General features: G+C 38.3%; 1 long non-coding RNA gene and 3 pseudogenes across 5 annotated transcripts in view; 3 read left to right on the plus strand and 1 right to left on the minus strand.

Annotated features, from left to right (window-relative positions):
- LOC146489457 (uncharacterized) overlaps nt 1–286 on the plus strand; it is a 4,454-nt pseudogene extending 4,168 nt beyond the window's left edge.
- The window catches only part of LOC146489446 (uncharacterized), a 125,243-nt gene that overhangs the window by 75,420 nt on the left and 24,908 nt on the right, over nt 1–24,915 (minus strand). The gene's annotated exons all lie outside the window — the stretch shown is intronic.
- LOC146489458 (uncharacterized) lies at nt 201–4,024 on the plus strand (annotated as a pseudogene).
- On the plus strand, nt 18,218–22,210 carry LOC146489459 (zinc finger protein 862-like; annotated as a pseudogene).

The raw sequence follows: 24,915 nt of genomic DNA on the forward strand, positions 1-24,915 counted from the left end.
CCTCACAGTATTGAAGATCCCTACTGGTTATGAAAGAAAAGAACTTCCAGTAAATGAGGCAGCTGACAACTTGCGTGATAAATTTTTGTTGGATATTTCTTTTCCTAATCCGGAGGATCCCTATGGCATGCCCATATTTGTCATGATATGCCCACGTCATCAGGTTGTAATTCTTTATAATTCTGTCCAGATCCAACAGCTTACAGTTTTGAAACTGCTTGACAGTCCAATACCTGCACTTCTTGTTGATCTTTGCAATGACGAAAATTTACATTGTGCATTATGATTTGTAATCTAGATTTGTTAGTGTTGTAAATATGATTCGACCATCACAGACACTGACAGGTAGAAATATAGGGGGAACCGAGTGAACATGTTTCTGCATGAGTATGCACAAAATAATAATATAATGATTATATATTATCATAATTGATTTTGTTCTTTTAGCTAAAGAACATGATAACAGCATTATACAGCTCCAGGCCTAATGGTTCCAAATCATTCACCCGTGCGGAGTCAACATTTGGATGGGAAACCATTGAAAAGGTTTTCAGAGAAGAAATGACTAGAGCTGAAACTGGGAGAAGCCGCAAAGTGCCTGGACTGAAATATGCTTTTGTGTACAGAGACAACTGGACTCGTCTGGATGTGTGACCAGCCAAGATTATGCAGGTACATGACATCGGCATGCATGAAATCAAACCCAAGCAGTTTCAAAAATAATGCTTGGAAATAAAGTTTAGTTGTCAAAAATTAAGGACTTAAATGCATGAACACATAGCTTATAGTTATGTTATACGACCTTATGCTGCCTTGCATGCAGTTTAGTCTTGTTTAGGTTACAGTTAGGCCCTCCCTAGCAGTCTAAAAATCAGGTTAAAATCACATGCGGCTCCCATTTAATAGCAAAAGATTTATACTTGTGTGCACTGATCATGAAACAGGTAGATATGAAAATACACTCGACAGGTTTAAAATTAGTTCATTTTATGCTTACCGGTAAATGCTTCCTTTAATAATTTCAGCAACGATTTATGATAGCAGCCATCAAGGATCTCACAGGCCCATCACCACAACAAGTAGCAAGATATTTAGATGCCTGCAACCTCATTTTTGAAGAAGGATTGTTGAGTCGGCGGAGGATAAACAGTCCTTAGAGTCCTGTCCTGACTACTATTAGAAAAGGCATGGAGTTCTTTGAAGGATGGCGCAATACCCACTCTGAGACAGGTATTTATGTTTATTTATAATTTACAGAATGGTTGCTTGTTGTGCTGTGATAATGGGGTTGCATGGACAAATCCAAACGTTTCTACCACTAGTAGGGTTACAGATGCCATGAGTGCTTTCAAATGTGCCAAACTCCCTTGAGTGTTTACAGCTCAGGATAACACAGTGGCAATTTTGCATTTGTAGTATCAGTCACATTTGACAACTCTGATCATAGTATTTATTATCTAAATACTGCTACCAGATGTAATAATTAACAATTTGTTCACTGAGATGGAGGTGAATAGTCATGGGTATTTATACCTAGATGTTGCATAATAAATCAGAAGGTGCATAAAGTACTATTTACTTCTGTGGTATATGTACAAATAAATATTGTTCATGTAAGTAATAAATGAGTTTCAACAGGCAGCAAAATTCTTGGTATAATTGCCCTAAAATTTATTGTTGGGGTATGAATTTTATAATTGAAGGGCTGGGAGCATAACCGACTTATGTCGAATCTCAGCCCGTTTTTCGATGTAGCTCGGATTTGTCCAAACTTTTGCATGTGAACTGCAATTCCATTGAAAACCATTGTCCGGCATTTTTTCACGCCCCTTTGTGTTTCGTATTAATGCCATTGAGAAATTTTACCATCTTGTAAAGATATATTGGTAACATTATAGATACTGGATGACCAAAAGGACAATGCACTGAGGATGAAATACTTGTATTCAATATACACTCGTCTTTGAAACACGGCACATGAAAGTGGTGTTTTTCGCGGGAGCAACGAAAAGAATGCTGTCACGCTTTTATTTGATTCTGTTACAAACTACTGCGTACGTGACAGGAATGTCCCAAATGTAAACAGTTACATTCTCCAAGAGAAAATGTGTCCATTTCCTGGCGTAAAATCCAGCTTTGTCCCATTTGTCGACATATCACTCTTGATAACGCAAAATACTAGCATTCTACACGATTAACAGGAAGACATGTAGCCATTTCAACGAACAACGATTAACGGCAGTTCTATTAAAAGGTAAAGACTATCTATTCTTTTCACGACCAGTCGGTGTTAACCGTTGAAAATCTATGTTAATCGTACTTTTATTGAATCATTGCCTTGAAATTGTCAAGTTAATCGTTACATACTGAATTTCAGGCCTGGCAAACCACAACTAAGGCTTGCAAAACACCTTGCATATGGTGGGATTTGTCTCTGATGCTCCCGTGGGATATGATAATCGAATTGAAAAATTCGCCACGGCACAGTCATCACTACCAAGGAGGGATTCTTTGGACAACATTTCCACCAGTTCCTGTGAACTGCATTCGTCAATTTCATAACTTTTCAAAAGATCCATAGATGTCATGCGTTTACAAACTTCACCAAACAAAAGCGAAACCAACTAGCCAGTACGATACGCAAGTTGTTTATCCCAACTGCCTTGATCTATTTTGGGCTTGTTACAACCCGCAAAAGCAAACCATGATATCATCTCAAACGTTACTTATAGCAACAACAACTGGTGCGACTAAACACGGCTCGTGGACAGTGGAAACTTTTAGCCTACCGATAATTTGGAAAACGAGTCTGACGTGGACAAAACCTATAAAAAAATTTGCCTTCCAAGTGCGTTCACTTGTAGACAAGTAAACTACCAAATTCCCCTCCTCCCCCCCCCCCCCCCCTGACTCAATGTTGTCTTTTGGGTCACGAACAGTTTCCTGGCAAGCATCGCTTCCCACATCAACATTGCATAAGGGGGGGGGGGGGAGGGAGAAGTAACTGTGGTAGAATTATGAAGGGAGAAACAGTAAGTGAGTGGTTTTTTGGGTGTCTGTGTTCGGTTGTCATTGCATAGGGGGAGGGGGTGGGAGGGAGAAGTTAGGAAGTGGTTTTTGTTCTGTTCGTGTTTGGTTTTCTCAAGGAGTTTTGTCCACGATTGTAAAACCGCGAAATGTTTTCCAAACCAGTGAGAGCCAAAATTCGGACAAATCCGTGCAAAATCGAAAGCCGCGCTAAAATTCGACATAAGTTGGTTATGCTCTCAGACCTTCAATTATTGTGTACTTACAGTAATTTTCCTCTACTTTTTTGCTTGTATTAAATAGTTTGTATATTTGTATATCTATTCAACAGTGTATCCTGATAACTCAAAGAAGGCAAGGCAGAAGAGATTTCTTACTTGGCAGGTCAGTGTCACTCAATCTTTCTTTGCACTGTTCCAGCTAACATAATTCATATAATATGTGCACATGTGTATGTGTTTGTGGTGCTTTACTGGTAAGAGACTGTGATGTATTGTTTGCTGTCAGCAGACACGTCTTGAAAATTATAGTATAGTTATGCTCAGTGAGCATCCACTTGAGGACTTGCATGTGAATTGAACTGCTCAATTGTATTGTAACTTTCAATGCACTAACAACATGCCACTTTTTTTCAGACATGGGACCTCCTGCAAATTGTTGTCTATGGCTTTCTTGTATTCTGTGAATGGTTTTTCACGAATGTGAAAATGTGTCTCCAGATGGGAAGTACTTTATAAGCCCATTGAGAATAAATGGGAGTGCTTTAGAATCTGTTTTTAGTGTTCTGAAGCACACCAGTGGGGGGAACCTTTCAGCTTTGAACCATGGGCCTGGTCTTGGGAGGTTCACTTACAGGAAAGGGCAGGTAGTTGTCAACCAAAACTCTGAGACAGGCTACCGTGATGTAACTTTGAATTTAGATGGAGAACATTCTCATGCAAATAGCCGCTTAATCCAGGTCAAAGGCAACCGTGTAAATAACAACTTGTGCCAGTAAAAATTCCCCTTGGAGATCTCTCAGTCAACAATAGGAGGGAGGCAAGGTAGTAATCACAGTTTGAGTGGGTTTTTCTGTAGGTTGAACTTGTCCTCATAAATGACAACCGGCTCTGTGATTGGATTGGACACAATTTGACAGCTATTCCTGTTATTGGTCAAATGGAATGCGCCATGTGCCGACGCGTTCTCAAAGCTCAATGACCGTTGAAGAAATTCTTTGTACTGATCACATGCAGTTAAGCTATGAGTTAGAACATTTTTGCGCCGTAAAATAAGCATAAACGTCATCTTAAAAAAAATACAGTACGATCCAGGAACATTTACAGAATTGGTCACCGGTGTCGCTTCTGTGAGAACACATGAAAATTACATGCTTTTATTTACTGACTACGTTCGGAGACGCTGACTTTCTCTTTGGAAAATCTCCGTGTGCCCATCTAAATACCTGCTGAATTACACAAGGAACAGATTTTGCATTGCTAAATATCAAAGGCGGATTACAGGTATCACAACAACGCTGAGGCCTGTCCTTCCGTCCTTGCGTCGGCTTCTATCGCTGAACAAGTAAACACCGGAATAAAAGGTGAGTTCAAATTCAGTGAATGTATTATCTAAAATTTCAAGGGATAAAAGAACGTATTAAATAGTATAATATCTCTACTGTATCCTACACAGCATTGTCAATCGATTATTTGATTTCTGATTCACTGGGTTTTTTTTCCCGCGCAAAGTACTTAAACTTACAGAATTGGTCGTCAAATTTATGAATGACTGCTTGTAAAAATTGTATTTCTGGCTAAATAAAAATAATTTCAGCCATCTGGATATAATCTTGCTGTTTAATATGTTTTTTTATCTAGTTTACAGGGTTATTAAAAAAGGCCGTTCTAGTGATGGAATAAATAAAAACCGCAAAACATGTCCAAGTTTTCGCATTGGCAGAACCGCATTTTAAACAAGTCTCAAACATGGTTTTCCTGAAAGGAATATTAAACAAAACATTTTTAATAAAACTTTCCTAGTGTTGTAGGTGGCTTTCTGGTACATTTCAGCTGATCGGCAAAACCCTCTGTTTACAGTATTGCGTGACGGTGACACCAGAATTGTGACCGTTCTGTCTGAATTTTACAGTAATTTGCATAATCTTCCTGGTTGACAAAAGGGGCGTTATAAGCATTTTTACTAGTCGGTGTCGTAGAAAGTACATTTTTAAATGATGTTGTAAAAACTGCATGAGTGTTGAAAAGCCACGATTGTTTTGACTGGACAGATCTACATTGTAAGATTTGCGTACCGAATGGAAGGTGTACTTAGCTTGTAGAGACCACACCGATAAATCCTGCTTCGGATTCGACGAATTAGCGAACCATTGAATTTCGCTGGATTCCCGTCGCATGAAAACATCTCGTCTTCGAAGTTTTGTGGTCGTGCTTTGGCGGCGCTTCGATTCGCATCAGACCTGTAACTGATACAGAATTCTGTTTTGTCAAAGTAGTCGACTTTGCATGCATAATTAGAAACGCTTCGACCCAGATACAGTTGTTAATCGTATCCTGCACAGGTAAACAGGGCGAAAACTGTATCATATATTAAATATATTACTTAATTCAAAATCTAAGCTCAGCCTTCAGTTTATGAGTAGTTTTTACGACCGGTTTATTGTTTTAATTTGTCACACACCGCTGGTGAGTGAACTTAGAGATAGCGTTTTCAATTGTTTCCGTCTGGCTTTCTCTTTCCCAATTTGTGATCAATTTTTTAGTTTAATTCCGTAGAAATTCTCAGAAGCAGAAATAATATCAGGTCAAAGCAACCTACCTAACATTTTCCTTTTTTTTTTCTTTATTTGAAAGCATGTGTTCCCAAAACTTATACGGGAAACAGTGTAAATTAGCGAAAATATAATTATGTGAGTTTGACAGCCGCGGAAGCTTTCGACCACTTGTTGATTTCACGGTGTGTTATAAGCTTTGAAACGCGAATAAAACACAAACGCCAAATCGATTGAATTTGTGAAGCCATTATACAAATTTTTCTTTTGCTTATTTAAAAATAAAAGACTTGAAAAGATCTTCGTTTTGTTTGAAAAGTTTCGCAAACATTTCAGATAAATCGCACTGCTGTACGTGACGAATTCCGCTCGCGTTGCTCGCGTTGTTGTTTGACGAAGAGTGAAAATGAGCAAAATATCATTCGCGAACTCACGGGCAAACTAAAAGTAAAACTCGAGGGAAGTATAGTCCCATAAGGAATTCATTTGGGTAAGATTTATTTCAAAGCAAGCGCAGTGAAGAGCAGTGGTTGACTTCGTAATAATTTTCGTAATGGCCGGCCGTCAAGGCAAATCGCCCCATGATAGCTGTTTTGACCAAGAAAACACAATTTACGACTATTAACTGTATGTCCTGTTAAACGCAATTAATAATCGCGTACTTTGCGATTATTAACTGTAGAATCTGTCAAATTTAGTTAATAATCGTGGATAGTACGATTATTAACTGTAACATGCACGATTATTAATCGTAAGAGGTGAATTTCCTGATTAATAACTGTAAAGCAGGGTTTTCATTTGAGGCCGGAGGCTGGACGTTTCGTCCGGTCGTTTGCCATTCCACGTCCGGTACTTTGAGATCAATATTGGCGATTTTTTTTTACTACTGTATTATATTTTTCTTACTAAGGTATCTCATGAACATACTGACTAGAGGATAACAGAAAAATCAATTACATTCTTCAAAACGGCCATACAACTCCTTTTTCTTTGCTTATTGAGCGGCGGGATATTTTATTGGTTTCCCCTCTTCATTTAAACGGAATTAAAGTGACTATTTCGTTTCACAGACAATGATGATTCAGCTTTTGGCTCGGATCTTGATGAATAGACTACACTCTTGATGAATGGACTACAACCCAAGTTGCCAAACATGTTTAAAAATCAAATAAATTCGCAATGATAAGCCAATGAAAATTCTGTTGTTGCCATTCTCCCTCCCCCTCCCCCTACCAACTGACCATTTTCATTCAGTAATTTACTTTTTAAAGAGAATTTTAGTGAGCGCCAGCATTGCCTAGGAAACTGTTTCCTTGGTTCCAGAAACACTTGAAATGGCGTTTCTGAGTATTCTATTTTAAAAATTTCCTGGGGGAGCATGCCCCCAGACCCCCTAGGTACTTACGCCTTCGGCGCTGGCAAAGCGCCTTACCGCAACAAGAAAACATTCACGTCCGGTGCTTTTACAAGTATGTCCGCTACTTTAGAAAACAGTTGAAAACCCTGGTAAAGTACCCTCTTTTAAGATTATTAAGGACAAAGTGCATGTGTCTTGAGTAATAACTGTAAAATCTCCACTCCAGATAGACCCCTGTTCCCAATAACTTTTCCCTTATATTTTATGTACAGGAGCAATTAAAGAAAAATTTGGAGAAAACCAGTTTCTCAAGGAATGGGGACATACAAGGCAGTCCGTTTACCAAAAGTGTTTAGACTTAAAGAGGAAATCAGTAAAAGTGGAGCGTACTGAATCTTAGCAAGGGTTTATCAACACTTGCCTTGATTTGATTATTTTAGATACCAATTGCAAACTTCAGAGCATGAGATGGTTAAAGCAATCTCTCTTGAGAAAAGAGCTCCACTCACAGAAACAATGGAGAATTAAAGTTTAATAAAACTGAAGAAACTTGAATTCAACAAACATATCAGGAACATTCTAATCAAGAACAGTACAAGCATTATAAACCACTAGGAACCATCCTACAGATGCCTCTCAAACTCATCTGGTAACCACCAAAACGCTAAAAACAATGGCGCCACAACAGTTGGTTAACCTAAGACCCACTGTCAAAAATATCTCTGGTACAAAATATGTCAAGATGGATAAAGGTATGCCCAAGAAATCTGCAAACGTTGTGGATCCAACTGGATCGATAACCACAATTCTTTGGTAAGGGTGGTTAAAAAGTGTTGTGGAGCTAAACAAAACGTACACCTTCACGAGTTAGTTTCAGGCTAAAAAAGAACAATTAAACCAGTGATATTTACGTTAACACTGCAAAGGAGGGAATCAAAGTTGAGCAAGGACCTGATTTAACAGAATGGTTAGCTAACATTTAGCCAACAATATAAGATACAAGTACCAAAGACGTAAACACCAATCTCCTTGGAATAAAAATACTTTCCCATTACTTCTTGTGTAGTTCCTGTAAAAAAAAAAAATGAAGAAACTGCCAAATTATGGATATATGGGAATCAAACTCACAAGCACCCAAAAACACTGGTATGCCAAGTTGTTTGTTGGAGTCATGACCGCAAAAGTTAAGTCCTACTAAACTTTTCATAAAGAGCTGGTGAAAATATTTCAGGCCATAAAAAGGACCTACACAATGACCTTTACCAAAGACAACATCACAGCAATCCTCCTTGATATAGAAGACCTAAGCATCACATAGAGCATCTTTTTATCAGTTTTTTTGAAGACTTAAGAGTCATTGTCTGAGAAAACCAGGCAGAGGTGAAAGATGGAGGTCGGCCGATTTCCTTCAAACTTTCACCATTTAATGTCTGTCCGAAATGAAAACAAAAACAAAAAACGGCCGTAAATAATATGTTGTTTATATTTTTAAACGAGTCTAGTATGCGGTCAGTCAGTTCCCATAAAATGAACCTGAACCGATGGGAACAACAGCGTTATGCAGCTCAAAAATGCATTGAGAAATCTTGGCAGTTAATCGTCTGGTTTGTGTTTTACCCTTTCATTGTCCCTTATGACTTGGGTGGCAACACATAGTCTGTTTTCAGCCAGTCCAGTCTGTTGTAAGGTTCTTGCGATGTCTGGGGCAAACAGTCATTCCTCTCTTCTCATCTTCAGGGACATCTAATTTACCTGCTCTATTGAGAATCAAATCGGCCTCAGGGATCTTTGAACCCGTCGCGCCATGCTTGCTTCCCAAACCAAGAGTGACGAGATGCGATTCAATATCTTGTCTACAGGATAGCAAGGGACAAATCCTCAAACCAACACCTTCAGCGCCACAAGGCGAATCCACAGACCAGAAAGAGCACTTCAGATCCATGGCGGAACCCAGCCCATTACAAAAAAAGACTTGTTGCTCTTTCAAGTGTCTGTTATATAACAAACATACCGGAGGTTCAGTAATCAAGCTTCTCTTGCCGTGGCAAGTTTCACAGGTATTTGATGCTCTTTTTTTATTTTATTTAACAATTATCAACAACAGACTGACTCCAAGACTTAATCTAGTATCATGGAAAAGCTTGTTGTTACCAAGTTTAAAATGCCAATGTAAAACGAAGCCAGAAATGTGTTCTGTTTATGATCACGTTTGACAATTGTCAATTACCGTGACATGTCACGCTTACCCAAATCAAGTGTGAGCTAACACCAATTTGATGTTATTCCTGCCCAAAGCATCACTCAACTAAATCTTTCAGAGAAGTTCTACCTCTGAGAGTTTGGGTAGTTTCATCGAGCTTATCCAAAAACAAAAAAGAAACAACCAAAAAGAAGACGAAGATGAAATAAAGAAAAACCCGCTGGGGAACTTTATTAGCAAAAATACCGAATTATCTTTGACTTCGAGCGTGGCTCATGCAAACTCATTTTAACGGCTCAAGTTAGAGTTTGCTGATTTTGGGAGAAGAGATGTTTGGCTTAAAAAATATCTTAAAATTTTCGGAAAAGAACGCTGCACCTCAGTTTTCTAAACAGTTTCGAAATCGCCTTACATTTGGCTTAAGACATTTTCGCGATCGCAAGGCAATTGCAAAAATTCTATAAAAAAATTAAGTTTTATGTTAAGTTGGGATATTTCCCTTTAACAACGTTTTTTAGACGGTAAACAATACAAGCAATCGATATGAGTCCCCAGAAATGACGCGAAATATATTTTCTTGAGCTTCAAATTCTGCATTTATTTTGCATGACATCAGGATCAGTGAGGGTCAAAACCAGGGGGGGGTGGTCAAACTACGAAATGCAACAGCAGGAGAATTGCTAAATAGCATCATTTTTCTTGTTTATTTAAATATTTGTACCAGTATTTTAATTCCTACATGTACATTAAATTTCCGGATTGCACCTGTTAATCTTTCATTACCGTGCAGGCCATAATGAACATTTTCATTTCCTTTTTAACTAGCTTCTTCTGGTTTCATCTATATACTGGATTGTCTTGTCTTGTTATAACCAGCCAACTTATCGGGCTTCCCATGATAGACTCAATGTATGATTATTTGGGGAAACATTAAATATTTTTGTTTTACATGGTTTGATTTTGTTTTACATATTTCAATCTATTTTTGTTATTTTTATCTTTTGAAGATCATTAAAGAATTTATTATTTTTATTATTATAATTATTCCATCTTTCAACAATGCTGCATTTTCTTCACTTTACAACCACTTGGTTTAAATGTGGTTGAAAACTTTTTCAAATGTTCCACCATGTACATCATGCAATCTAATTATCGTAAGCAAATATTTCATTCCCTTTTAACTAAATTATTGACATCAAATAAATCAATAGCCCAAATTTGATTAAAAGGGCTTCTAATTACTCTTCTCTTGGGAAATGTTCATGTGATTGGTTTGAGGAATTCATTTGCTTAGCTTAAAGTCCAGTCACTCAACGCTTCTTTCTGTGTTTGATTTCACACGCAACCCTGGTTTCTACTCTGTCTTTAATTTTTTTGACAGTTTTTTCAGTTGATGATTGCCCCAGGAACTGACAGATATGAGTGATGGAATGCTAGAGAGAATGCAGGAAGACTGTATTCAATATTGCATTTGATGTAATTTAGGATGGACAGGAAATAAAAAAGCAAACAAATATTGTTTAAAAATTTTAAGGAAATAAAGGTTGCCGCAGCCTCAACCCTAATAATGAATCACCTTTGCACCTGTTAGTTTTACTTTTTCCCAACAACACAAAGCCTGGGAACCCAAGGAGACCTATTGCTTCAGCATGCAACTGTCCTACTTATCCTTTGGTATTTGGTTTACCTAGCTATGTCAAGGCTACGACAATAACAACATGTACCAGACAACGCTTGCCTGTTTGTTGGTTACATCAACAACACTGCAGGAGCAGCTTCCTTTAGCAAGAACGAAGTTGACAACTTCTGCCAACTTTATTAGCAACTTCCACCCTTGCCTCAAGTTTACTTTGGGGAACTCCAACAGTCAACTGCCATTTCTTGATCTCTATCTGAACTCAACTTCTCAAGGACTAGCAACAACCATCCACAACAAGGAAACCGACTCTCACTTGTATCCTACATACTCATTTTCACACCCTGTCCAATGTAAAAACTCTATTCCTTGTAGTCAACTTCTCTGCCACGAACGGATATGCAGTGATGATAACAACTACCACAGTAAGAATGGGATTAACATGCACACATGTACAAAACAATTCTCAGAGCCATCCATGGTTCTTCTGTGAACGTTTGCATCAATTGCCCACTTCTTAAGATGGAAAAGATAGCTGAGGCTGAAGAGCGCGTAAATAATTTGAATTATGCAAGCCTTTTGTTTGAGGTGAATTTGTTTGTTCAGTTGTGTTAATTGAACTGTGAACAATATTATTTCAAAGTGTCTCAGAGCCAGAGTATTAAAAGACAGTGGTGACTGAGTATTGAACCGGCACGAACCACTTATTCCGATATTGAACTGAAAGTTCAATCCAGCCAGTGTGCCTTTATAGAACATTTGATATAATAGGAATATTCAGGAAAACTGATGGACAATAACACTTATCAAATCGAGTCAAAGTACTCTGCACTTACTACCATGTGCTGGGGTGTTATCACAGTTCAATTCACATTTATCAATCATTATGCTGTGTTCATTGTACGTAATATTCTTACTTTTACTAAATAATAACAATGTGAGTAGTGTGGGTGAAAGTTGTTTTCCAGCCGATGCTCAAGTTTATAATCTTTTCAATTTGACCATTAGTGTACACAAAGGAGAATTCCCCATGCTTCACATGGAAGCTTTAATCCTTACATTATAACAAATAGAGAAGCACATATTATAAATGGAAATATAGCCAGTAACCTTGAGAAAAACAAAGCCACCTCTCCCACCCTCCACTCACAGGACAGAAATAAAAATTGAAGGATTTTATGAATTACTGCTTAATGCACCCAGGCAAATTTTCTTGTGCCATAGACTCTTGCCTTCAACAAAAAAAAAGCCACCTCTACCAGCCACAGGTCACAGGAGACAAACAACAATTGAAGGTAGTTTATGAATTATTGCTTAACACACCAAGGAAAGTTTTCTTGTGCCATAGACTCTTTTCTTAAACAAAGCCACCTCTCTCAGCCACCAATCACAGGAGATAAACAACAATTGAAGGTATTTTATGAATTACTGCTTAACACACTAGGGAAAGTATTGTTGTGCAGTAGACTCTTTTCTTGAACAAACAAAGCCATCTCTCCCAGCCACCAGTCACAGGAGATAAATAACAATCACAGGAATTTTATGAATTATTTGCTTAATGCACCCAGGCAATTTTTCTTGTGCGCAAGACTCTTTCCTTTAACTTGCTTTTACATTTTTAAAGATTCGTTACAATATTTTGAACATAAACAGTTTTCTCCAAACCTTATTTGAAGCATGTGTGCTTTTACAAAGTTATAACGTGGAGACAGATATGACTCTTATTCAGGGAACTTGTTTCGGTCTATTTCGGTTTATTTGAGACAGCAATGTAACTCATTTACTACAATGTCTGCAAATGCTGAATTTAGTGTCATATTTACCTTAAGTATGGTTAAAATTATGAAAAACTTTGGGTCACAGCCTATTTGAAAATTATATTTCTGAGGGAATACTTCCACATAGCAGAGCACTTTCCTCTAGTTTGTGTCAACAGCATTCTGGGGAAGTTTTAATAGGGCAACATTTTGTTGAACTTCCGACATTTTGACTTACAGTACTTACACTTATAATGATAATTAAACTGTTATTATCGCTGTTATTATTAGCACATTGGTGATCTTATAACCTGAACATTTTATTATTTCTTCTTATAGTAAACAATTACAGGTATTTTCAGAAGGTATCTCCTGTGAAAAGAGCTGCAAAATTCTAACGTGAATGGTTTGACTTTCACCTACAAGTCTCGCCAACAAAAGTACAGAGAGTAGTTGGATTTGACAAAAAACATCCAAAGATAAAGCACTTCCAAGAAACAAAGTCTCCCATCTTGGTAAAGCCCTTCTCATACCAGACAACAAAGACAACAAATGGGTTTTCAACCAGCAATCCTTTGTCACAATGTGTAAACTCTGATGTGCAATTCTCCTATGTAGAGCAAGTGAAACTAGACCCTTCTGACTTGACATCACAGGAAGCTTCTGAAGTATCTCTACAAGAATTGAAGGAAATGGCGCCAAACCAGAAAGTCAGAAGGAAGAAACCACCAACCTTGAAAAGTTAGTGGGCCCACCAATGTCGACAAATCCAGACAGAGAAATAAAGTATGTTGCTAATTTTGTCACATTTAGTGCCTGCCAACACTGCAAAAAACATGCCAAAACTATAAAGTACGAAAAAGGATAATCAACTGTAAGTGCGAAGGCTCTATGAAGCTCTATGTCAACATGATAAATCAAAATTGTGGCTCACCGCATTCACAAAAGAAATCGAAGACCTGTTGAACGATACAACAGCAAGTATAAGCAGCACCGTAGACAAAATAGAAGATGCTTCATGGGTCTAAAGGATATCAAGTTCAAATACAACTCCCAAAGAAACATTATTAAAGAAGTATTGCACAAGTCATTGGGCAAAAATTAACAAGATTAGAACCACCACAAAGCCTAGAACATAGCAACGTATTGCTTCAACCTTGGGTGAAAATTAATGTTTGATCCACTTTCCAGAACAATCATTCTTTTAGAAGTACATGTACAAGTTTAAAAATCGTTTACACATACTTTTGTCCGTACAAAACCAACTAGCCTCGTTGAAATCTTAAAATAATGAACACGCTCACATTCAGAAACTGTTCTATTATTCATCCATTTGGTCGAATACAGCAACTTCAAATCTACTCACTCTTCAAGCTGTATAAAAACTTCACATGTGACCCACATATTAAAATTTTTACCCTGGCTTCTAGTCACATCGCAACTATGCTATCATGATGCCGCACTTGCATTCAAACGCATAACTGGTCTAATGCCCCCTCATCATTCCTCAATTTTCTTAAAGCGAGTAGAGGTAAGTGGTTGCCTGAATTGAGAAGTTCCCCTTCTAGACATACCGTGTTTTAAGTGTGCTACAGGACAAAGGACCTTTTTGTATCGAACAGTTTCATTACGGAATAATTTAGACAATACTTTTAAGTTATGTGAATACGTTTTTATTACTTGAGCGGAACCCAAGGTATAAAATAGGATTTTTTTTCGCAAGTCTCAAATGGCAGAGGGGTCTACTGCGCGTGCCCTACATGTTGGTCGAGGCTGGGACTGTTGCTGTATCTCGCCTATGTCTGTCGATGGATCGCCAACGTGACAAAGTGTAAGTTGTCGTTCTCTTAAATGGTATTGGTACGTAGTAAAATTAATTAACTTTGCAGCTAATATTTTTTATATGTAAGCAACTGGCGTTCCCGAGTGTCGATGTTTATTTTCTGGAAAGTAAAGGAGATTTCAGTCGTTGCGGAATGTGGTGCATCAGGAGCTTCAGGGTGTTGTGTGATTCAACCAAGTTATCAGTGGATGAAATTAAAAATCTACAGTGTTCTCTTGCTGGCCGATATGTTAAATGCGTCAATCTGTCTATAAAACGGTAGCAAGCAATGATTTAATTATGACTTGAAACCATAAGGGGCCATTCCGGCCGCTTTTGCCTTCGTTGCGGTGTGTGTGGATTTCTTCAGTCAGTAAGTAACATTGAATATTGCTTTCGAATAAGAGGAGTGTAATGTTGTTTAAAAATATTTTAGGTTGTATCTATCAAATCATGAGGAAGGGGTGTATGGCCGCACAGTTCGATCAAAGCATGAGGAAAGTGTGTACGGCTGCACAGTTCAACATTGCTGTGTCTTGATGTGTGCTAACCTGCTCTCTGAAGATGCGTCACAACCTGATCAGTTGTTTCACCCAGCAACCATTGAGGCATATGATTGTGATTTGCAGTCACAAATTATATAACCCACCAAGGGTTTTTTTGGCTCGGCAATGACCAAAAGACATGATTTTTTGCCTCAAAACACTATCACCAACTTATTCGGGTCAGCGGCCCTATTGGAGCCATGTGGTCATGACTTCTGATCAAAACACAAAGGATTCAAGCTATGTTGGTCTGTGTTACTTCGGTCAGTTGCCAAGTGATGGCCAGATTAGACCAGCTCGGTCAAGCAAAATTAATCCAAGCAGTAATATCGCTGATTTGGAAGAAATAATTTGCACTAATTATATATCTGTAACTACTTATTATACTGCAAACCATGTAAAATTCTGCCATATGACTGTGATTTGCAGTCACGAATTATATAACCCACCGAGTTTTTTCGCTCGGCGATGGCCAAAAGACATGGTTTTTTTGTCTCAAAACACTATCACCGACTTATTCAGGTCAGCAGCCCAATTGGATTCACTTGGTCATGACTTGTGATCAATACACAAACGAACCAAGCTATGTCGGTCGGTGTTATCGGTGTTACGTCAGTCAGTTGCCAAGTGATGGCCAGATTAGACCAGTTGGGTCAGGTGAAATTAATCCAAGCAGTAATATCACTGATTTGAAAAAAATAATTTACAATAATTATATATATGTTACTACTTATTATACTGCAAACCATGTAAAATTCCAACTCTCGTTCTTCATTCTGCAGCTCTTCTTCACATCATAATATGGACCACCAAGGCTGCTGCCTAACGGGCGCCCGGTCGCCAGAGGCGCCCAAGGTAAGAGCATGGGCGACCAAATTTCGGTACAAGGAGCCCGCGCGGGCGCCTGACTTAACACACGGCATTAGACTTAACCTCCTTGTACATTATATTCCTTTAGCTGGAGTAGGACTTTAAACAGTGGAACTGTTGATATGGTTAGCGATGATGCGATTAGGCAGTATAAAATTTCCACAAGTAAACCGTAAATTATGTAAACCTAACGTGTTCAACTGTGAAGCTTTGTCGAAACGAACGAAGCCATCGTTTCCGAGTCCGGATGGCAGTTGAAGACTGGGTCTGAGATTTGACTTCCAAATATGGAATAGCAAAATTATGGGCTGTTTGTTGCCTATGTTGACATTCGTGCAGTTCATCGTTTGCTTGGGTTTTCGTCGATTTGATAACTTTTTTGTGGCGAGAATGGGAAGCTATCTTGCGTGCTATCGACTGGACGTGCTTGATGTTCGATTTCATGTACCAGTTTGCAACGTATCAGCATTTTCAAGAGACTTTAAAAAACAACACGCCAGAGAACGCAGTATGATATTTCATATTTGTAATGTGATGTCTTTACCTTGAATAAAGAAATTAAAGTAATGATCAACTTTGTGTTGGTTGTATTTCTGCCTTGCTGCACGTGCTTAGCGCCCTTTCCCGCTAAAATCGGCAAAGGTTCTGCTTTTCCCGCTAAAATCGGCAAAGGTTCTTCTTTTCTCGCTAAAATCGACAAAGGTTTCAGCAATTTGTCTTAAGCCCAGTGACTACAATGGAATTCTCGCAACAGGTAAGCAATGTTTATTTCTTACGACTCCGTATGTGAACATTTATATTAATATAGATAACGATTTGGAAACTGTCTCTTTCAAAACAATAAAATATATTTCCCGCTTTTAAAACACAACCGAAGATGCTGTGCCTCCATTTGACCTATATTCAATGCGGTTTTATTTAATCCGTAGTGACAACTTGACATTCTTGACCTTCTAAACGAAATAGCAGATCAGCTAGGTAGCTGTCTGTGATTGCCTCGCAAATTCATGCAAATTTTCTTTGACTAATGAAATTTGAACCGCGTTTGTTTTGAGATCAAAGATACTGTAAGCTTGATATTTCACTTATAATAAAAACGGCTTCTTTTCGCGTACAGTTTCTACAGCTTCGATACACTGATGTTGAGTTTGGTTCTGGAACATGCTCACAGAAAAGTGCAGAAAGTTTAAGACAGTAGCGCTTGAAATGTAACAAATATCATTTTCGTGACACGGCTATTTTTGTCGTGGAAGGAAATTTGATCGGGGCAGATTTTGATCACGTGCTAGGTAACCAGTTCTGACGGCTCAGATGGAGAATCTCTCTTTTCCATAACCAAACCAGGAATTTACCTTCAAGATGACCATGCAACGATGAATGTCTTGTTTATTCATTCTCATCTTAGTTGAACATTAATTATAAGGAAATTTGGCAAAGTTAAATTTTGTTGCGGGAAAATACTCGGTTATAAGACGCACCCCGAGTTTTGAGAAAATTTTTATCGAGCAAGCACAAATTTTCGTAAACAAAGGTGCGTCTTACAAGTGAATAAATACGGTACTTCGGTTATCAATTGTTTTCTTCTGATACTGACTTGTAATTGGGCTATATTTTTATTCGCTTACAAATACAAAATCTTTCGGGGTTTGGCCGCGGGAATCTTTATTCCTTTAGTGACAGATATAAGATATTTTAAAATGAAATGCCACTTGATATCTTTATAGTAACGCTACACTGTGTATAACTGGTCTAGCCTCATTGAGGCCAAGGTCCTCAATAAAATATAACAAGTTTTGAACAGTTCACAGAGTGGGCCGGTTTTCTTTATATTTCAGGTTGCCGACTTCAAAACTTTGAAAGAAGCCCTGATTAGCAATAACCAAGATTTGTGTTGCAAGTTAAGGGACAAATATTCGCGAAAATTAAACCTTAACCAGTCCTTCCCGAGATCTGATAAGCTAAAACAAGACCAACTGGCACAGTCCCTTATTCCGTGTGATGCACCAACTGGCCTTATTGCTCATGAAGTCGCTGGGGATGGAAATTGCCTGTACCACGCCATTTCTCTGGCCCTTGTGGGTACAACAGAATACTCTACTTGTCTTCGTATTCTGACAGCCATTGAGCTGTTTGAAAATACTGCCTACTATGGAAACCATCCGCGATTCCGGGAAGCTCTTCAATGTGGGTGTCCCTTTGGAGAAGTCACCGTTTTCACGCTCGCATTGAAAGAAAATGGAATAGCAGAGTGGGAGCACAGTGGCAACCGTGAGTCTGCTATCCAGAGTGAGGCAATTGGGGGATGTCAGCTAGGTGAATGGTCGTCGCTGATGCACATCATGGCACTTTCCACAGTGATTTCCAGGCCTGTCTTTACAATCTATCCAAGTTGTGCAGAAGCTATTCGCCCCCTCTTACATGGCTTAGTGAAACCACGTATTAACAGGCCAGACGTGTTTTCCAATAATGATTGCTTTCATATTCTGTGGTCAAGGGATGGTGGATTAGACAGCCGCCCAAATGCTATTTATGTTCCTAACCACTTTGTCCCCCTTTTTAAAAAGGAATATGCCGATCATGCAGTCAAAACTGCTAAAGACTACCGCAAAGTTGCTGACCAGTCCACTAAAAAAGCATCCCCCCCGAAAAGGTCGTTTAGTTTGGAAGACTTTTGGTTTCCAACAGAATGTAAAAAGAAAAAGAGAAATGAAGCAGGCATAAACAATAAAAGAATGAAAATGGGGGATGATGGGAAGACAGAAAAGAAGACAGAGGACAAAATAAAGATGAAGGAAAAAATGCTGGTGGAGGAAGAATTAAAGATTCAGGATGACATGAAGATGGAAAAGGAATTGAAGATGCAGGATGAAACGAAGATGACAGATGAATTTAAGATGCAGGACGAAACAGATATGGAAGATGAGAGAAAAATGGAGGATGAGAGGAAAATGAAGGATGATCAGGGGAAGATGGATGCAAGAAAAATGGCTGCAGAAAAGAACATGGAGGGTGAAAGAAAGGTAAAGAGTGCAACGACGATGGATGATAAAAGGAAGATTGAGGTGAATAGGAAGATAGAAGAAGATGGAAAGGATGAATCGGATAGGACAAGGGAAAATCACGTTAATGCTATGGACAAACGTAAGGAATATGAACAAAAACGGACAAGGTCATTTCAGTGGAAGTGGCTTCAAGCCCATTCTTGGTTGCGTATAAACCTTGTAAGAAAAGGCACAATGCAGCCATTCATTACTAACACACCCTACCCAAATTTACAACCTGTTGGAACAGCAGTGAAATCAATGTACTGTGGTGTTTGCTCGAAGCACCCTTCTTTAGCATCAAAGGACAGTGAAATAGCTAAGAGAAGTGGGTCAAGCAACTTCAAAAACGAAACATTAAAAAAACATGAAACAAGCCAGAACCATAAAAAATGTATTGCTGCGGACAAAGCCATAAATGATCCGAAAAAAACTGAAATGTACAAGTGCTGTAAGCAGTTATACGAAAAAGAAGACGAAAAAATGGAGAAGAAATTTAAAACAGCCTTCTACATTTCAGCATTAGAACGGCCATTAGATGACTATGAAAGTCTCTGTGCGCTTCAAAAGTTAAATGGGGTGGAGCTGGGTGAAACTTACTTAACACGATCTGCATGTACTGAGTTCATTGAGCACATAAGCTCTGTTATGAAGGAGGATCTCGCAGACAAATTGAAGGAATGTAACTTTTTCTCCCTAATGATTGATGGAAGTACAGATCATGGTGTCATTGAGGAAGCCATTATGTATGTGCGCTACTTGGAAAAGTCAGTTGGAAGACCGGTCACTGCATATCTTGGAATCGAAGAACCTAAGGCTGGAACTGGAAGAGGTTATTTAGATGCGGTTGATTCCTGTTTCCAAAGAGTAACCAACATGAATTCAGTCACCTGGAAGGAGAAAATTACAGGCCTGGGAACTGATGGCTGTGCGGCAATGACAGGTGAGAAGAACGGAGTGGTTGGTTTATTGAGGCAAGAAAATAGAGAATTTATGGGATTCTGGTGCGGAGCACACAAGCTTGAATTGGCAGTTGTCAAGTGCCTAGAAAAATACCCAGATTTTGTGAAAGTACGTGATGTCCTTCGCAGTTTATACCAGGAATATCACTACAGCGCCAAGGCCCTCAGGGAATTAAGAGAGTTAGCTGAAGCACTAGATAACCAGATCTCTAAGCCTACTAATGTGTTTGGAGCTAGATGGTTGCCACATCTTCAAACCGCACTCCAGGTACTGTTTCGGGGATATAAAACTCTCATGATGCATTGCCAGAACACAAGAGAGATGCGTGTAGGATCAAGTGGTAGACAGGGGCGAGCATCATTTTCGGTCAAGTTCTTAACCTCATTCAGAGGGTTGCTCTTTACCAGTTTTCTGTGGGACATTGCGGAGGAAGCAGCTCATTTAAGTAAGGTTTTTCAAGCTGAGTTTCTTACAGTTACAACCGCAGCGGCAGCAGTTCGAAAATTTGAATTACAGTGTCTTAATATGAAGTCGTTAAATGGTCCAAGACTTGAGGCGTTTTTGAAAGAAGCAGGGGATGGCAGTGTGTTCAGAGAAATTGAGATCAAAAGGGAAGACAATGATATTGAACAATTTGAGAAGATCAGAAAGTCTGTTTTGGATGAAATTGGACAGAGCATGGGGGAGCGATTCCATTACCTCTTTAACGACCCAGTTGTAAAGGCTTCTTCAGTTTTAGATCCAGACACGTGGCCTACAGATCCTGAATAGTTAGCGTCTTATGGTTGTGATCAGCTCTGTGTAATCGCTAACAGGTACCAAGAGCAGTTGCAAAAAGCTGGTTTTAAAGCTGAGTCTGTCAGTAGTGAGTGGCAGGGAGTTAAGAGCCTTGTGAGTCTAATGAAGCACAAGACAACACCTGACATTTACTCTGTGTTGTTTTCTAAACAAGAAGAATTTCCTAACTTCCTTTTGATTGCCGAGATTGTGTTCACCTGGCCTTTGTCCACCGCAGCTTGTGAGCGAGGTTTCAGCTCCATGAACCGCACTAAAACTATTCAGCGTTCAAGTCTTGCAACTAGGACACTGGACAACAACTTGCGTATCTCAGTTAAGTACCACAGCCTGAACAAATCAGAGAGAGTCAAGGCCTTTGCTCCATCTGGGCACCTTGCCAATGCAGTCAAGCATTGGCGAGAAAACAGTGTCAGAGCCCGACGAGAGAACTGGGTGGACAAACATCCAGAGGCTAGAACCTGGAGTTCTCTTAAGGGGACAAAACCAAAAGACTGATGAACATTGCTCAATGCTGTGATTTAATTGTAAACTACACTGTGAATTCAAAGGATCTGTTTTGGACCCAAAATTGGGAGTTTTTCCTTGAGTAAAATACAGTACTATTTGAGGGGCTAATTAAGCTCTTCTAAAATGGAGCTGTTTTGGACAACTCCGAGCTGTTTTGGAGAACTTATAAGACTTAAAAAAATGATCTTTTGAATTTACAATGTAGTTACATTGACATAAAATTCTTTTATAGCACAGAATCAGATAGGAAAATGTTATTCAATTTAAATGATTCCTCAAATGTTTAGCACTTCATTTAATGAGATCCATCCAGGCTAAGGTTTACATAAGGCACTTGATGTTCTGTTCTGTTTTTCCTGTTCATGTATAAAAAAGGCAAGGAGAGGATTGGTCTACTTTAGAAAGTTTTTGGAAGACTAGTTAAGTTGTCATGTGGAACACAACTGTTACTGAACAAATGTGAAAGTCAAGTAAATAATTCTGAGTTGAAATTACCTACTGTTATGTTATTCTTTTATTGTGAAAATTGTGAAAATTCCTTTTACACGCAAATTAAGCCCCTCAAATATTTTTCCGGCTCATGAATGTGTATAAGAAAGGTAAGAAGCAGTTTAATTGTTACATTTTAGAAAATTCTTTGAAGGCTCTTCTAGGTCACATTGAACACAACAGATGTGGAAGTTAATTGAATAAATTAATAAATGAAAGTAAATAATTCGGTTAATTCTTGTTTACGTGTTATTTATTAGGCCCGGCGAATTCTTATTAAAGTGTGCAAGAACCTCTATAACCTATGTAATGATCTTGGAAAAACAATACATGGATTTCAAACTGGGCTCCTAACAATGTGGCTCGGGCTCCTAACTTTAAACTTTAGGAGCCCGAAGGGCTCCCTAAAATTTTTCTTAGGCAGCAGCCTTGACCACATTAAATCAGGTAAGCATAAAAAACATTTGTGTGTAAAAGCATCATTCTTTTTTTTATAGTCCAAGATCCCTGCACAACCCAAGCAGAAAGCTTGAAATCTTTTTGATGTTGTTGTAATATTATTGTTGAAGTTGCCTCAGTTGGCTTCCTACCCATATTGGATTGAACCGGCCGGCCCTTTTTCTAATAAAAGTATTATCCCAACATCTGCATACATCTTGTATGCTTTTTTGCCTAATTAGTGTTTCTTTTCTGTTGTTGTTCCTTAGATTCATCAGACCTAACTTATTACATACACTCAGTTTAATTAAAATCTCTAAAAGAATAAAGGTTCCCTACCTCTAACTAGGCGCATAACTTTAGGTAGAACCAGTCACCTATTGCAAGCAAGCAGGAACACTTTTGGATAGACCACTTGGCACAAAAATCAGATAAAGTAAAATTAGATCAAGAACTTTTTGTTTCTCAAAAAATCAGTTTGAGAAAAAAGAGCACGTGGTAACTAGGATTTTTATCGTTGAATTTGCGAGGGGAGTTAGGTTCAAAATACAACATCTTTCATGAATGCCGTTGGTTATGTTCAAGCTTCTCCAGTCGTGGCAAAGCAAGTGAGAAGTTTGTTGTCACACTTCCAGCAAGTAATAATAGTTAATAATTTTTCTCTTAAAGAATCAATTTAAGAGAAAAGAGCAAGTGGTAACAAGGGCAAGACCCAAAATAGGACAGCTTGATGTTTTCATGTCATTTGAGCTTGTCATTAGTAGATAAGCAAGCAAAGAAGTAATTTATTTTCACAATTTATTTTTTTCCTGAAAAAAGTAGACTGCAATACCTAATCGCCCATTCTTTATCAGAAATTTGGGAAGCAAGGTTCTAATATGTAATATCATAGCTGTCATTGATTTATTTTGTTGTGCAACATAATGCCACACAAAGCAAAGGTATGGTAAGGAATAATAAAGACACACAACGAGGTAAAACACGTATACCCTTGTATTAATATGCATATGACAACATACAGATATGCATACTACGTGCGTATGGTAATCTGGTACGTAGTTCACTTATCTTTGAGCTTCACTGTAGTATCAAAGACTCGTGGTTAGTGTGTTTGTAACAAGAGGTGGTTGAGAAACTTGTGACATTCTACGGTCAACCAATTCGCTTATGCCTCAGCCATCGAGTTTGTTTGGTGGTGTAGTGAAGGCAAAATAATGAATGTACAAGACAAACATTGGTTTAAATAAGCTTGGTTTGGTCTAAGAAATCAGAAAATATCAACGCAAAGTAAATGAATTAAGTCTTTGTTAGCGGTCAAGATGTGTTGATCAATTTGTTGGCTGTTTGCACAGAAGTCTTGCATTTGACATTGCACTATTTGTGCAAAATTTCTATGGCAAAAGACATGTAGATTTTGAAACTGTTTGTCTTACTTTTTAATTTTCCCCTGGTTTCCCAATTTAACATCAACTGTCAAACCTTTCTGACAAAGGAGTTAACCCCTTTAAGCCCTGATAGTGCCATATTGCACAAGACGCAATTACATGCTCAAATATTCAGTCAATTTGCATGGCATTTGCACAACTAAACTGTCTTGGAAAGATCTGCACATGGAAGGCATAATATCATGCCCCTTCCTATATAAGACTTGATTTACCACCCCTGCAACTTTAGGAACTTTTTATCTTTGTGCTTTTTAGGCCAAGTTAATATCTGACAACAACCAATGCACTGAGAGCTGCACATTAAGCTATAGTTTAGGGACATACCCAATCTGGACAAGGAACAGGAAAAATTTCATTTGGGGCACCTGTCAATTCAATCTGTGACCTCCTCCATTTCTTTTGGTGTGATTTATAGCATACCCCAGAAAATACCTTTCAAATGTGGTCTCCTGGTTATTAGTTAACAATTTTAAAAAAATTGGCATTTCCCTCGGAGCTTAAAGTGACAGTATCAGGCTATTTTTAGTAACACATTGAAAATCCGAAAGACACTATTTGGTTGATAGCAGCCAAGATATAATGAAAAAATCCATTAAAAGACTATCAGAATGCAAAGAACTATCCACAGATATTTTTGCCGGCAGATGACCAAGATAGAGAGGGGTTCAAATTTGAAAATGTCTGGTGGGCGTTTTCAAATTTCGCTGTTGTAACCCACTAAAAATTGCCGGTTGTACTATATTTTGGTTCAACCTTTCGTCTTAGAATCACTATTAATATTTCTTTAAATTAGTGATTGAGAAATTAATTAACACTGTGTTCAAAGTTTAAATTTAGTGAATTTTGGCCAAAAATCATGATATCTCTCATGATACTGCCCCTTTAAAGGGTTAAAGCTATTGTTTTGGGCCTGAAATAGAAACTAAAGAGTCATAATCTTGTGTTCATGAGTACTAGACAGTACTCTGGAAGTGCTTTTTAGAATTTCTGAAATTTGTGACTTGGTAGGGCCCAAAAACAAGCTATTAGCCATGAGTCAGGTTCAAAACACCTTCCACACACATTTGGGGAGAGACTGTCCCAATACACAGCCTTTGTATGGTTCAGATTATCTTGATACATCATGGAATTTAAAATTCTCAGTCATTTGAGAATTGTTTATTCACTACATCTATTTCAGCATGTGATCAGGTAGGCAAGCAGTAAACTATAACACTGCACGAATATGCAAATTAAATTCGAATCCACAG

This window comes from Pavona decussata, unplaced genomic scaffold (genome assembly GCF_977016875.1).
Source record: "Pavona decussata unplaced genomic scaffold, jaPavDecu1.1 SCAFFOLD_6, whole genome shotgun sequence".
Classification (NCBI taxonomy): domain Eukaryota; kingdom Metazoa; phylum Cnidaria; class Anthozoa; order Scleractinia; family Agariciidae; genus Pavona; species Pavona decussata.